Source organism: Cynocephalus volans, chromosome 2 (assembly GCF_027409185.1).
Source record: "Cynocephalus volans isolate mCynVol1 chromosome 2, mCynVol1.pri, whole genome shotgun sequence".
Classification (NCBI taxonomy): domain Eukaryota; kingdom Metazoa; phylum Chordata; class Mammalia; order Dermoptera; family Cynocephalidae; genus Cynocephalus; species Cynocephalus volans.
Genome location: NC_084461.1, coordinates 170,077,169 through 170,090,253, shown reverse-complemented (window position 1 = coordinate 170,090,253; position 13,085 = coordinate 170,077,169). Strand labels below are relative to the sequence as shown.

At 38.1% G+C, this 13,085-nt stretch overlaps 1 pseudogene; it reads left to right on the top strand.

Annotated features, from left to right (window-relative positions):
* Positions 1-289: 289 nt before the first annotated feature.
* Positions 290-7,040, top strand: LOC134370690 (large ribosomal subunit protein eL15-like; annotated as a pseudogene).
* The last annotated feature ends 6,045 nt before the right edge of the window (positions 7,041-13,085 follow it).

Below are 13,085 nucleotides of genomic sequence, written 5' to 3'. Positions count from 1 at the left end.
TACAGAGCCCCCCAACCCACCTGACCCTATCATGGCCATTCATTTAGAATTTGATGTAGCAGTCAGTCAGAAGGATTGGTAAGAGGTCACAGGAAAGCACCTTGGAGACATGGCACATAGCACTATTTCAGCCAGGCAGATGGGGCCTCCCTTGTTTTATCATAGGTCTGCTCCACCATTCTTCTTAAGGGTTTTTTGTTTTGTTTTGTTTCTTTTTCCACAATACCAGGACTTTACACTTTAAAAGAAGTGGCCAGCAGAGTGACTTCTAAGCACATCACTAACTGACATGGAAGTGGTGATTTGGAAAGTACCACACCTCTTGGTCTTACTGGTGGCCAAGAACTACATTCTTGGTTATCTTAGTTCAGGAAATCTGGTTGGTGTAACTCAAGTGAAATTCAATCTTTCTCCCACAGAAAAAGAAGAAAAGAATGTGGCCAAGTGGCAGGTGAGGAGCGCAATTGGGAGCTCTGAAATGTAGCGTGCATGGGGAAGGGGCTGGGGGCACCAAAAGAAAGCACTGAAGCTCCTTTTTCAAAATTTTCCATCAAAACACTCAACAACACTGAAAAGGATCTGCATGTATCTGAAGCCCTTAAGAGTTGAGGTTTCAAGGAATCATTCGAGACTACTATAAACAACTATACGCCAACAAAGTTGAAAATCTGGAGGAAATGGATAAATTTCTGGACACACACAAGCTCCCAAAACTGAACTGTGAAGACGTAGAAAATTTGAACAGACCAATAACAATAAAGGAGATTGAAGCTGTTATCAGAAGGCTCCCAACAAAGAAAAGCCCAGGACCAGATGGATTCACAGCAGAATTTTACCAAACATTCAAAGAGGAATTGACACCGATTCTTTACAAACTATTCCAAAAGATTGAAACGGACGCAAATCTCCCAAACTCATTCTATGAAGCAAACATCATCCTGATACCAAAACCAGGTAAAGATATAACCAAAAAAGAAAACTACAGGCCGATATCCTTGATGAATATAGATGCAAAAATCCTCACTAAAATACTAGCAAACAGAATACAGCAACACATACGAAAAATTATTCATCACGATCAAGTGGGATTCATCCCAGGGTGGTTCAACATACGCAAATCAATAAATGTGATACACCATATTAATAAACTCAAACACAGGGACCATATGATCATCTCTATAGATGCTAAAAAAGCATTTGATAAAGCTCAGCACTCATTCATGACAAAGACCCTCTATAAGTTAGGTATAGAGGGAAAGTATCTCAACATATTTAAAGCCATATATGACAAACCCACTGCCAATATCATCCTGAATGGGGAAAAGCTGAAAGCTTTTCCTTTAAGAACAGGAACTAGACAAGGATTCCCACTCTCACCACTCCTATTCAACATAGTGTTGGAAGTACTAGCCAGAGCAATCAGAGAAGAGAAGGAAATAAAGGGCATCCAGATTGGAAAAGATGAAGTCAAACTGTCCCTGTTTGCAGATGACATGATCCTATATATAGAACAGCCTAAAACCTCTACAAAAAAACTGTTGGAATTGATAAATGATTTCAGCACAGTAGCAGGATACAAAATCAACACACAAAAATCAGTAGCATTTCTTTTCTCCAATAGTGAACATGCAGAAGGAGAAATCAAGAAAGCCTGCCCATTTACAATAGCCACCAAAAAAATAAAATACTTAGGAATTGAGTTAACCAAGGATGTGAAAAATCTCTATAATGAGAACTACAAACTACTGCTGAGAGAAATTAGAGAGGATACGAGAAGATGGAAAGATATTCCATGCTCTTGGATTGGAAGAATCAACATAGTGAAAATGTCCATACTACCCAAAGTGATATACAAATTCAATGCAATCCCCATCAAAATTCCAAAGACATTTTTCTCAGAAATGGAAAAAACTATTCAGACATTTATATGGAACAATAAAAGACCACGCATAGCCAAAGCAATGCTCAGCAAAAAAAATAAAGCTGGAGGCATAACACTACCTGACTTTAAGCTATACTACAAAGCTATAATAACCAAAACAGTATGGTACTGGCATAAAAACAGACACACTGATCAATGGAATAGAATAGAGAATCCAGAAATCAACCCACACACTTACTTCCATCTGATCTTCGACAAAGGCACCAAGCCTATTCACTGGGGAAGGGACTGCCTCTTCAGCAAATGGTGCTGGGATAACTGGATATCCATATGCAGGAGAATGAAACTAGATCCATACCTCTCACCGTATACTAAAATCAACTCAAAATGGATTAAGGATTTAAATATACACCCTGAAACAATAAAACTTCTTAAAGAAAACATAGGAGAAACACTTCAGAAAATAGGACTGGGCACAGACTTCATGAATACGACCCCAAAAGCACGGGCAACCAAAGGAAAAATAAACAAATGAGATTATATCAAACTAAAAAGCTTCTGCACAGCAAAAGAAACAATTAAAAGAGTTAAAAGACAACCAACAGAGTGGGAGAAAATATTTGCAAAATATACATCTGACAAAGAGTTAATATCCAGAATATATAAGGAACTCAAACAACTTTACAAGAAGAAAACAAGCAACCCAATTAAAAAATGGGCAAAAGAGCTAAGTAGGCATTTCTCTAAGGAAGATATACAAATGGCCAACAGACATATGAAAAAATGCTCAACATCACTCAGCATCCGGGAAATGCAAATCAAAACCACATTGAGATACCATCTAACCCCAGTTAGGATGGCTAAAATCCAAAAGACTATGAACAATAAATGCTGGCGAGGCTGCGGAGAAAAAGGAACTCTCATACATTGTTGGTGTGACTGCAAAATGGTGCAGCCTCTATGGAAAATGGTATGGAGGTTCCTCAAACAATTGCAGATAGATCTACCATACGACCCAGCTATCCCACTGTTGGGAATATACCCAGAGGAATGGAAATCATCAAGTTGAAGTTATACCTGTTCCCCAATGTTTATCGCAGCACTTTTTACAATAGCCAAGACTTGGAACCAGCCCAAATGCCCATCATCAGATGAGTGGATACGGAAAATGTGGTACATCTACACAATGGAATACTACTCAGCTATAAAAACGAATGAAATACTGCCATTTGCAACAACATGGATGGACCTTGAGAGAATTATATTAAGTGAAACAAGTCAGGCACAGAAAGAGAAATACCACATGTTCTCACTTATTGGTGGGAGCTAAAAATTAATATATAAATTCACACACACACACACACACAAAAACCGGGGGCGGGGGGGAAGAAGATATAACAACCACAATTATTTGAAGTTGATATGACAAGCAAACAGAAAGGACATTGTTGGGGGGGAGGGGGGGAGGGAGAAGGGAGGGAGGTTTTGGTGATGGGGAGCAATAATCAGCTACAATGTATATCGACAAAATAAAATTTAAAAAAATAAAAAAATTTAAAAAATTAAAAATAAATTTTAGCTATTAAAAAAAAAATTAAAAACATCCTTCTGGGTTATCAGAAAAAAAAAAAAAAAAAGAGTTGAGGTTTCTCCTGCACCTGCCAAGTCACTCCTGAAATGACACTTTTTTTCAGCCAATAGAATTGTTCTATTAAAAACTGGAATGAATTGATTTTGTATCTTGCTACTTTGTTGAAATCATTCATCAACTCCAAGAGTTTTTTTGTAGAGGCTTTAAGCTGTTTGATATACAGGATCATGTCATCTGCAAGCAGGGACAGTTTGACTTCATCTTTTCCAATCTGGATGCCCTTTATTTCTTTCTCTGATTGCTCCGGCTAGTACTTCCAACACTATGTTGAATAGGAGTGGTGAGAGTGGGCATCCTTGTCTAGTTCCTGTTCTTAAAGGAAAAGCTTTCCGCTTTTCCCCATTCAGGATGATATTGGCAGTGGATTTATTATATATGGCTTTAATTATGTTGAGATACTTTCCATCTATACCTAACTTATAGAGGGTCTTTGTCATGAATGAATGTTGAATTTTATCAAATGCTTTTACCAAAGTGATATGCAAATTCAATGCAATTCCCATCAAAATTCCAATGAAATTTTTCCCAGAAATGGAAAAAACTATCCAGACATTTATATGGAATAACAAAAGAACATGCATAGCCAAAGCAATTCTGAGCAAAAAATATAAAGCTGGAGGCATAACACTACCTGATTTTAAACTATACTACAAAGCTATAATAACCAAAACAGCATGGTACTGGCATAAAAACAGACACACTGATCAATGGAATAGAATAGAGAATCCAGAAATCAACCCACACACCTACAGCCATCTGATCTTTGACAAAGGCACCAACCCTATACACTGGGGAAGAGACTGCCTCTTCAGCAAATGGTGCTGGGAGAACTGGATATCAATATGCAAGAGAATGACTCTAGACAGATACCTCTCACTGTATACTAAAATCAACTCAAAATGGATAAGAATTAAATATACACTCTGAAACAATAAAACTTCTTAAAGAAAACATAGGACAAACACTTCATGAAATAGGACTGGGCACAGACTTCGTGAATACAACCCCAAAAGCATGGGCAACCAAAGGAAAAATAAACAAACGGGATTATATCAAGCTAAAAAGCTTCTGCAAGCAAAAGAAACAATTAACAGAGTTAAAAGACCACCAACAGAGTGGGAGAAAATATTTGCAAAATATACATCTGACAAAGGATTAATATCCAGAATATACAAGGAACTGAAACAACTTTACAACAAAAAAACAAGTAACCCAATTACAAAATGGGCAAAAGAGCTAAATAGGCATTTCTCAAAAGAAGATATCCAAATGGCCAACAGATGCATGAGAAAATGCTCAACATCACTCAGCATTCGGGAAATGCAGATCAAAACCACACTGAGATACCATCTCGCTCCAGTTAGGATGGCTAATATCCAAAAGACTGAGAATGATAAGTGCTGGAGAGGTTGAGGAGAAAAAGGAACTCTCATACATTGTTGGTGGGACTGCAAAATGGTGCAGCCTGTATGGAAAATAGTATGGAGGTTCCTCAAACAATTGCAGATAGATCTGCCATATGACCCAGCTATCCCACTGCTGGGAATATACCCAGAGGAATGGAAATCATCAAGTCGAAGGTATACCTGTTCTCCAATGTTCATTGCAGCACTCTTTACGATAGCTAAGAGTTGGAACCAACCCAAATGTCCATCATCAGATGAGTGGATACGGAAAATGTGGTACATCTACACAATGGAATACTACTCTGTTATAAAAAAGAATGAAATACTGCCATTTGCAACAACATGGATGGACCTAGAGAGAATTATATTAAGTGAAACGAGTCAGGCACAGAAAGAGAAATATCACGTTCTCACTTATTTGTGAGAGCTAAAAATAAATAAATACACAAACAACGGGGGGGGGAGACATAACAATTACAATTTCTTGAAGTTGATACGACAAGTGAACCGAAAGGACATTGTTGGGAGGGAGGGGAGGGAGGTCTCAGTAATGGGCCACAATAATCAACCACATTGTATATTGACAAAATAAAATTAAATTGAAAGAAAAAACTGGAATGAATAGATTTTGTATTGTTCTGGTTGATGAAAGAAATATTCATTCTTAGAAGGGAAAACCACAAATTGCTGAATAAGTGTCAGGACGAAGACAATTTTTAATCAAAGGGACATGTATAGGCAAGAAAAGGACTCAACACAGAGACAAGGAGTTCTCTTTGAGGGATTATTATTGTCTGGTTGATCCATGGTATATTACAGAAGGTTGAAAGGACGCTGAGAGATCCACATAAATCCATCGTCGGAGCCCAATCCTTCAATGAAAAAATCACATGAAGCCCAGTGGCTGACCGAAGGCCTGTCAGGCAGTAAGCAGCAGAGCCAGGAATTGCTTCCTTCCTGACCATGCTGCCTACCCATCAGGAGGCTTCGTGGATACCAGCTGTCCTGCTCAGGTATGCTATGACTGAACTTAAGAGTAGTGTCTATATCATTTCTGTTTGCATTTTATTAGCGAAAGGAAGCTGCATATCAGTAAGACAGGATGTATAATCTCTTACTGGGAGGGTAGTGAGTAATTCTAAACAATAATACAATCTGTGCCACCTCTTCTCTCAGTCTCTCAGCCTAGCAGTGGTAGCAGCTGCTAATAATCTCTGTTCGGCTTTTTTACCCACTGAGTAACCAATTCCCTGTATTGTCATCTCTCTGTATAAAAATTCAAGCGCTTTCTGATTCTTAATTAAGCCAACAACCTCTGCCACATCAACATTTGAACACTTTTTGTTTAAGGATATTCTAGGCAAGGAAAATAATATCTGCTGTGGATTTTTTTTTTTTTTTAAGTAGTATATATAGCCTCCTTTCTGTCTGTCGGAAACCATCAATTTTATCTCAGAGGTAAGCCAAGGTGGGTGCATAAAATTGCATACAGGAGCTATGAAGGGAGGCATAGTCTGATGTAATGTGCTTCCTTCTGAGGGTCGGCTCCTGGCAGTACGACCTGCTCTCTGTGCTCCACAGGGCTCCCCAGCCCACCCAGGTGGATAAAGCCACAGACTGGGATACAAGGCCAAGCAAGATTACGTCATATACAGGATTTGTGTGCGCTGTCGTGGGCACAAATACTCAGTTCCTGAGGATGAAAGCAATGTCACCTAAGGGTACAACCTATGGCAAGCCTGTCCATCATGATGTCAACCAGCTAATGTTTGTTTGACGCCTTCAGTCTGTGGCCGAGGAGTGAGCTGGAAAGCCACAGTGGGGCTCTGAGAGTCCTGGATTCCTAGTGGGTTGGTGAAGATTTCACATACAGATTCTTTGAGGTTTTCCTCATTGATCCATCCCATAAATCTATCAGAAGAAATCCTGAGACCTAGTGGATCACCAAACCAGTCCATAAGCACAGAGAGATGTGTGTGGACTGACCTCTGCAGGCCCCAAGAGTTGTAGCTTTTGAAAGGGCCACAAATCCCACCAGTCTGTTAGTGGTTCTCGCTGTGCAGCTTGGAGAAGGCACAATATTCTCCAGCTCTACTGTTAATACTCATATAAGTAAGGTTTGTAAAATTCATACCTGATAAGCAATTTAGGACCGTCAAAAAATAAATAAATAAACAACAAGTAGTGTACAGAAAAATAGCTGTGATTAATAATCATAATGATGATCATCGTGATTATTTTTCTTATTTTATAATATAATTTTTAGAACTAACTTTTATAATTTTTAAATAATTTTAATAATTTTAGGACATAACTTTATATTTAATTTTAATAATTTTGTAGCTAAATTTTCATACTACAATTTTTATACTACTTTTTAAAAAATAATATATGTAAAAATACCACATGAGTAATAACCGTGGTGATGATCATCTCAGTTCAGTTGGGATTGGGTTCCCTTCCGAGAAAATCCAAAGCAACGGTGGCATAAACAAGAAAGAACTTTACTTCTCTTGCACATCAGCCATGCACAGAGATAAGCAGCCCAGGGGGTTGATTTAATAACTCCATAATCATCAGGGACTCAGGATCATCACGTGGTTTCCACTTCGTGCTCCAAGATGGACTGTAGCAATAGCAAAGTGTTCTGGAACTCAGTAGTTCAAGTGTCAGCCACCTGCCACCCCCTCCTCCAATTAGTCTGAAAGGGAATAAATAATTGCCTATAGGAACCTTTAAAAAAATTTTTTTTTTTCCTAAAAAATATGTAGATGAATACCGTTTCAATTGGCCAGATCTCAGCACCTAACCACGTCTGGCCACCGGGAAGGCTGAGAAATACTAGTCTGTATGCCACACCGCTGTTTGTCCAGCTAAAAATGGAGAGTTCTGTTACTAAGGGAGCGGGGAGAATGGATATCCAGGAAAAGTAGCAATGTCTGGCACACTCCACAAATGCTCTCATGAGTTAATAAATCCTGAGTTACCATTTCTGTATTCGTGGTAGCTATAAATCCCATGGAAGACACAGGCACTTTTCCATTAGGATTTAGAGGGGAGAATTTACCCTTCAGAATCCGTAAGATTTGATAAAGAAACTTGCTCTCCACAGGGTTATAAAGAGAAAGGAAGCAGCTAAAGGACAAGCTGAAACAAAAAAAAATTGCTAGAAATGTTATTCAATGATACTCGTTAAAACTAAATAGTCAATATTTTGTGTAACTTTTTTTAACTTATAATTACTCTCATTAGACCTTCACCAAGAATTTGTGAAGTCTGTATTACCATCTTCATTTGACAAGTGAGAAAGCTGAAATACAAGGAACATAAACGATTTGCCCAAGTTTAAAAACAACCGAAGTATTAGGACTAAAATAAAAGTTCTGAGAGTCCAGAGTTCAGAATCCATACCTTTTCATCCTCTCCAGCGTGTCTCCATTTGGGGAATTTGACAGAGCCAATGTTTTTATATTATAAGTGAATGAAGATGATTTCTACAAAATCTCTGGGTGACAGGTGAGGACACTGGAGATCTGAGCTACATGATGAGGTTGGATCACTGAAGAAAGGGTCTAGCGCTTTGCTGCAAGATGGTCCACTTTGGTCTGAATGTTGGTGTCCCCCCAAAACTCGTACGTTGGAGTCTAATTCCCAATGTGATAGTATTAAGAGGCAGGGCCTTTGAGGAATTATTAAGTCAAGGGCTCCACTCTCATGAAGAGGCTTGAGGGAGTTTCCCAGAACTTTCTGCATTGTGAGAACACAGCAAGAAAGCACCATCTCTGAGGCAGAGAGCAAGCCCTCACCAGACACTGAATCTGCTGGCTCCTTGATCTTGGACTTCCCAGCCTCCAGAACTGTGAGTGATACATTTCTGTTGTTTATAATTACCCAGACTATGATATTTTGGTTTGTTACAGCAGTAGGAACATACTACAACATTATTGCAAAGAGGTCATGCTGGAAGCTAAACTTTTTCTAAGTGAAATATACAAGCATTCAGGCATGCAAACCAAGAATCCTCCCACACATTCTGCTTCCAAAGGCATTTAGCCTGCTACTGGCCAATGCCAACTTACTGCCTCAGTTTCCAACATTCCCTAGACTGCTAGACCTTTAGTCACTGTGACAATTTGGGTTTTTAAAAAGTAAGAAGCAACAAACCCATGTTCATCTCAGCATTATTCACAGTAACCAAAAGGTGGAAACCAAAGTGTCCATCATTCGATGAATGGATAAACAAAATGTGGTGTATTCATGAGACGGAATATTATACAGCCTTGAAAAGGAAGAAAATCCTCTCACATGCTACAACATGGATAAACCTCAAGGACAATATGCTAAGCAAAATAAGCCAGTCACAAACGGACAAATACTGTATGATTTCACTCATGTAAAATATCTAATGTAGTCAAAATTATAGAAACAGAAAGTAAAAAGGTGGCCACCAAGGGCTGTGGAAGGTGGAGGAAGAATTAGTTTGAATGAGTATAGAGTTTCAGTTTTACAAGATGAAAAAGTTCTAGAGATTTGTTACACAACAATGTGAATATACTTAATGCGACTGAACTGTACACTCAATAGTTAAGATGGTAAATTTAACCTTTTTTATCACAATTTTTAAAAAGGAAAAAAATAACAACTAAAACACACACACAAGAAAGAAATAGGGTTTTCCAGGCAAGAAGTAGGATGCTGGCCCAGGAATCATGGCTTGGGATGCCAGTCTAAGCTGTAACTAGGTAACTAAACCATAGCTCTTAGGTGCACCACACTTAATCAGGTTGAAACTCAGCCATAGAGATTTTCAACTATTTGCAGCTGGATTGAATTAAGTGCCGTCAATGCCAAATCTGTGGAGGAGAGGAAAAGAGAGGGGAAGAAGATGGATTGAGGCACATTATTGACTCTTCAATAAGCATGCAACTTTGGAAAAGCACTGGGGTCTTTGCAATCCAAAGACACTGGATAAATCTTTATTCAGTTGAGTTGATCAGACCCTAATAGTTTCTGGTGTTGACTGCTTGCTTTCAGAGATGTTTTCCTAAGAAACAACACGCACTGTCATAAGGTCCCCGACCACTTGCCACTAATTGGCTTTGACTCCAGATGTCTCCAACTGTTTGCAATGCTCACAGGGGCATGCTGAGATTGTATTTCTAGCTTCTATTCTTCCAATAACTCACTCCTGGATACATTTTCCTGATTTTGCTACTCTTCTCTGCTTGGATTTGATACTCTGCCCGTCTCCCTCCTGTTTTTTCCCTCTGCCCTACTGGTCTCCAGCTATGGCTACACTTTTCCAACTACATCATCCCTTCTCTGTTTAGAGTTTTCAAACCTTGGACACAAAATACCATTACTCTAGCAACAAAGCTTGAGGTTCATTAGAACATAGTGCTAAGACTTCTTCGCATCTGCATGCAATAACCCATAAAAGTTCTACAGCAAGTCGTATACATGAAATAAGAACTAATAAGCCATCCTTGTCTCCCTAATAGAAATGCAATGGTTGTATAATCCTCAGTTGAAGGGAGTGCCTTTCAGGGAAAATTTGATTTATCTTCCCATTTCTAAGCTATGGTACTCTGGAAATATTTAAGTAAAAGTTATAACTGTCAGCTATGCAAACTAGCACAAAGGCACATAAAGGCCTAAAACTTGATAAGATTTTTTTATTATAATGTGGAAGACCACCCCAAATAACCTGCAAACCCTCTTCATAGATCTAATGTTTCCTAACAATCCATTCCACTAGATGAATCCTTTTAAAGACAGCAAACTGAGACTGAACCCATGTAAACATATTTTCTGAAAGATCTCCCAAAAGGGAGCTCCCAAAACAAAGCAGCACAGCATAGAAAGGCAGAGTATTAGCCATAAGCTTGGATTCTGATCAGGCAGCCTATACCCTAACCCTGATTCTGCCACTCACCCCCTATGTGTCTGTTCAACTATATAATGGGGATAAAATACCACCTACCTGGTAAAGTTGTTATGACAATCAAATGAGAGAATTTATATAAAGTGCTTAGCACTATAATTCTTAGTACATAATAAAATTTGGATACCTGGAAATAGTGAAAGCAGCATAAAATTCATGGTTCCTGCCATGAGAGGGCAGGTTTTACAAGAATACTGAATATTAGAACAAATCAGCTATTGGATGGCTGCAATTTATACTTACAACAGCAGGTGGCACTAGTACCGTATATATCTAGTCCTACATTGAGCCTGATTTTTTTAAAAATCATTCCTTGTCTGCTTTCTTTTCCAGAAATAGCATTTCCCCCTTGATCTTTTAATTTTTGTTATTCTTATTCTTCTGTAGTTTCATAAACTATTTCCAGTAGTGTATGGTAAATTATTGCTATTAAAAATGCAGACACAAATTGCCATGGACTGATTTTCATGAAATTTTAAAATTTATTTTGAGGTTTTGTCCTCAAAACCTCATTTAATTCATTCTCTCAACTGAATAGCATTGTTCTACTATGGGCCATGGAAACAAGAATATTCTACGTCTGTGGACTTTTTTAGTCCTGGAAAGGTCAAGCCACTTTTTCTAGGATACCATAAGGTATCTCAGTTTGCTGTCTTTAAGTTATTTGTTCAAAGGAATGTTTGAAGAAAAGACTTTGAACACTGCAGAAGGAAAACTACCAATGGATCTGAAATCATTCCTAAATTGCTTGATTGATATGCTTTGGTTAATTTAGCAGCAATTGTAGTTGTATTTTCCAATTACGCTTTTGTTGCTCTCATAAGTATCTTCATGTATTTGATTTCCTATGCTGCTGCCTTTGCAACTAATGACAGTTCATTCTCTAGCTCTCAGCTTGGGGAGCCACAGATTTTACCTTACTTAAGTATTAGCATCAGGCTTGGACTGTAACATGGCTCAGGCTTCCCTTTTATTACAGGTTTGGAGATTCTCTAAAAGAGTGAACTCAGTCACTAAGGTTAAGATACTTGCGCAGAGACAACTTAGGCAAACATGGGCTCTATGCCAAGTCTATTTGTGCAAAGACCACTCCAAAGTCTTGCTCGCAACCAGACTTCTGTGGTTAGTGCAGAAAGAGTCATGTTGACAGAGATCGTAACACCATCCCAACCACAACGCAGGCTGTCATCTCACATTGGGCTGGGAGGTGAGCTCTGAGGTCCTGTAAAACCCCTTTTATGGAGGTCGTGGCTCTAACCTTGCTGGAAGGATTCAGAATAACAGCGTGTAACCCACTGCAAAGGCTCATTCCACCCAATAGAGTACCCCGGTGAAAAGCAAAAGGACAATAATCAGTTGACCTATAAACTTTTCCATATTAAATTAGGTAAAAAAAAAATTGTAAGTTAAATTCTCTTCTGTGTTTAAAGTTGGATAAACTGGGGGGGGGGGCAGAGGATATGCAGAAACTGAAATATCATGCATTACAGCATATTAGTAAATTTCATGCAAGGGCCACAATATTTTTTTGGCCTATGCTGTCCCCTTACATGTACTTCAAAATAAGGCAAGATAGTTAAACATAGTGTAAGATAAAATTCTGATACATTTGAAAATATTTGTTGTGATTTTGTTAGTCAGTTGTATCATCAGCAAATGATGACAATTTGTCTCCTCAAATTCATGTCTCTTCTTTCCTTGCATTGGATAAAGCAATCTCTGAATACTGCTCTAATTATGGTGTGAGGGGACATTTATTTCTTATTTCTAATTAATGGGAATATGTGGCAATTCACACCTAAGTGTGATGCTGGCTGCTGGTTTCTAATATATACTCTTTATCATGTTGAAGAGGTACAGAGCATTCTTTTTTTTTTTTTTTTTGTCCCCCTTAATTTGCCAAGGATTTGGATCAAGAATGAGTTTTTTCAAATACAATTTGCATATCCATCCAGATGATCCCCTGGTTTTTCTCTAATGACCTTTAGATGAAATAAATTCTGTTGATAAATTTCCTACTATTGACCCACACATAGACTATTAGAATAAAACTTCTTTAGTCATTCTGTATTGTTCTTTTTATAGTGCTTGATAAGATTTACTAACATTTTATATTAATTTGCATTTCTGTTTATACCTGTATTTGTACTGTATTTGTACAAATATGTTTCTACCTATATTTTTTGTTCTATATTTTAACAG